Source organism: Electrophorus electricus, chromosome 8, assembly GCF_041902795.1.
Source record: "Electrophorus electricus isolate QZ-2024a chromosome 8, ASM4190279v1, whole genome shotgun sequence".
NCBI lineage: Eukaryota > Metazoa > Chordata > Actinopteri > Gymnotiformes > Gymnotidae > Electrophorus > Electrophorus electricus.
In genome coordinates, this window is record NC_137504.1 from 15162928 (window position 1) to 15166999 (window position 4072).

Genomic DNA, 4072 nt, shown 5'->3' on the forward strand with positions numbered 1-4072 from the left:
AACACTAATCCCCTCTGACTTTACTCAGTAATGACGACCAAGATTTCTAAATCGCGATTGTCTTTCCGGGGTTCAGTTTAATTCACACTTCCCCAGCCCCGCAATGGCGCTATCCTTTCAGCACCGCGAACGACGCCCTCAGTTACTCACAGATACGACGCTTTTGAAAATTTGGAAGTGCCGTGTCACTAATAAGTTAAATACCGTACTGTGTCTTTAAAAAAAGACGGGACGGCTTGCGCAAACTCCTTTTGTTACGAGCCGTGTGGTGGCGTGATTTCGCAGCTTTGGAATACAGCCTACTGCTTGATCAAGTGCACTCGTAGGTTAACAACCAACACGACGACGTCTTTAAAAAAAAATTGAAGTCAGGAATGAATGTTTTGTTATGGTTGTTGATTTAGGTTTAGTCTGTAAGCCTAGTATGCTAGAGCTAACCATATGAGAGTTCCAGAACCATCTTAAAAACGACATAGCACACTAGCCCGAGGAGTGGGTTTCACGCTGCGTGAACAAGAAAACATTAAGGGAAGAGCTAGTAAACGTCATCCTGGCCCATGTACTGTCAGTTCACGCCGGTATTGACGTCATACTTGGCGTCCCATGGCATTACAGAACATGAGATCATCAAATAGCACATGAGATCACACACTTCCAGTCTCCAGATCAAGTTTCACGAGCCGTTTGTGACTTTATAATGGGCTTGAAAATCTGTGTAGATTCAAACATGAATAATATTGAACTGCTTAAGGCAATTGATTTAGTAGCATATTTGTAGTCTTCTTGTGTTTATTAAAGTATGGGATTTTTTTTTCTGAAGGAAAACCAAGTAGTCTAATTCAGTCAATTGTCCATGCATACTCAGTCACTGGCCACTTTATTATGTAACATTGGATTTATTTCTAATGGGTATTTTTTAGGTGTACAATTACAGACTGCACATCAAACAAATTATCAGCTACATTCTGTCCAATTATCCCCGGTCACTTACTGAACTCAGAACCATAGAAAGACAGGTTATTATTTGAGTGGTGGACTACTCTCACCACAGCAATGTCATATGCTAAAGTCACAGTACTAGGCATTGTGCTAGCGTGAATGTATCAACACTGTGCTTGGGTCTGCCTTGACAAAGTATCCAGCACACAGCAGACCTGCAGTCAGAAACCAGCCAGTGACAAAGTGTTAATGAAGGAACGCTAACACAAATTGTGCATGGCTAACTCTGCTGTTGGATTGTAGCTTCTAACTAATAAAAATCCAATGAAATGGAGTGGTGAATGCATAAATCCTTTGAATGTATGTTTATACATGTCATTTATACAAAACCACTACATGACCTGAAACTGAAATACATCTATGTGCAGACGCTTTCGACATGGGGTGAGTCATCTGGCTTGTATCCTAATCAACTATGGAGGAGGCAAGATCCTAATGGAACTAATCAAGTTCCTAATGGAGCAGACTGAGTATGATGGCATTGGTTCTGGCAGATGCTTACATGAGCAGTACTTCACCTGCTCGACAGTCTTCATTCAAATACAATTATGTGGATCATAATGAAATGATTGGCTCAGAAGGGCCCAGTTCTGGTTTTGCGCAGTCAAGGTCAGACATGGATTTCCTCCAATCTTTATGTTCAGTACTGTATTATTTTTCATATAGTTAACACCACAGGAAAACCCGCTAAATCAGTTTTTGTCTCCTAACTGTTTTTATTTTCCATTTTAAAACACTATTAAGCCATCACACCGTGGGAACATTTTTCTAACATTTAAAAAAAATTTTTAACTACTTACTACAACTACCATTCCAGAGCTAAAATTTGAACTCAGGACCACCAGGGATCTGAGAAAATTATAACTTTGCAATATACAGTGTTAGCACAGGCAAAACTGTGTATTTAATCCCTCAATGGCCTTTTGTCTATGAATAATACCCTCTCTGACCTTGGTGGCACATAGTGGAATGTAAATACAGATTTAAATCTGTCATGACTGATGCTTGGACTTCTGGCAAAAGTGTAGGATGGTGTGTCCTAGACCCCATAAGTAGGATTCTGAACACAAGATAATTGTGCTTCACTAAACATTATGCATACAAATATGAAAAACCCACAGGTACTTAAAAGGAAAGATGAAGATGATAAATCTAAAACAAACATGAGTGACAGAGGATCCTTTAAAACATTTTTAAGGGCTATAAAATGGGGGAGCTTTTTAGAAGGAAAAGTACAGGAAAAACTCTGTTGTGTAAATACCCCCAACAGGAACAAAAAGCAGTTTAGTGATATTATTTGTTATACCTACTTATAAGTTCTGCAGCCTCTATTTATTATTCTTGGGGTGGGTAGGAAGACAGAACTATGGCTGACATGAAAAACATTTTGCTTATTGCACAAAAAATGTCACTTCAAGACAGCTGAAAGTTTTTTTCAGATTGTTTTCAATATTTTATATTTACATTTACCATTTTGCATTTAGCTCTCATCCAGAGCAACTTACAAAAATGCTTTGTCATCTACTCAGAATGTATCCTGGCCAGTAGGTTAGAGTCAAAGATACAGCTGAAGTAGAATAATACTAAAATACAGGAATCAATGCTGATACCTAGAAGAAATGCAAAATAAGCATAACCTCTAAATGAAACAACAATAAGTGGAATACCAAATGATACCAAACAATACATTAATTCATTTTGTAACCCTTGATGAAATGATGATGTAACATCATAACATCATCATAACATCAGCGTAGCTTGCCCTAATGTAGAACTAGCTGTGGGTTTATGTAAAGAGATCTTTCTACTCCATGGGTGCCTGGATAAGGGCTGATTGAAGTTACGCCTGCTCAGGGGAGCATGCATGAAAAGCAGCCTGTTAATATTGCAGGAAAAGAGGCCTGGGCAAGGGAAAAGAAAAGAAATGGAACAGGTGTAAGTTGCATCAACTTTCTCTGATTACAGCGACACTGTGCAGATCAGGGTTGATTCCCCTTACAAACCTGATACACTAGTCGTCTGTAGCTTGCCACTACTTCTAAACACAGTAACAGGAAAAAAAAAAGTCCCACCAGTTTTTTTTACAGAGACCTAATCTTTGAAAGGGGACCAAGACATTTTGTAATAATTAAAGTAAGTGCTTACATGTTACAGGGAATATCCATTTATTATTTATGGTGATTCTCCAGGCACTTTATAACACAATGAATTTTAAATTAGAAATATAATACTCACAGTAGAGAAAAATCTATTACTTGCAATGACCTTACATTCACACAACCACTGTGTAAAATAGCACTAAGTATTTATAACCAACACAGATTCAAGCATTAAAGACTCAATGATATCCATTCATGCATTCTGCTTAATTTTATTATTAAATAATTTATTCAACCATTTTCTACTTACACTAAACAACCCATTGCAGGTTGGTCACATTATCAGTCATGTGTAGTAACCCCCAGTTGGTCTCCAGGGTTTCAGTGCAGGTTAAAGCTGGAGCTGTTCCAGGATGAAGCTGGTGAAGAGGGTCACACTGCAGAACTGCTCTCATACTAGGGCTCTCATGTTGTGCTGCTACCACTTTGATAAGAAAGTCTTTGCTTCATTAAAGGTGTGGGGCGATGGCCTCCCAGACTGGTGGTGGGGTTGCAATCCCAAGCAGAGGCCAACAATAATTGAAAAGGACTGTGACTGAATCAGAAGAACGGGGAAACTTCTAAATGTCGTATTACCTAGGTTGCTGCTCAACATAGCTGCATGTCCATCAAAGGCTAACATCACACTGTATCACTGTGCCTCCGATGTGGGACTTGAAATTTGATAATATACTGCTATTCTAACTAATCTGTTCTTTGTGACAATCTACAGTCATTAATTAAAACACTTAATGTAGATAAATAGGATGATATTGTGTTCATTATACTTAGACAAATCTGCCCATAGTACCATAACGCTAGGAGAAAGATTTGGGTGAAGGGACTGCCATAAAAAAACATCAGTGCCATGTTCACTTCCAGGTTAAAGTATGGTTCACAACATGCAGAGGTGGTAATTTTTTATTTTATTTTTA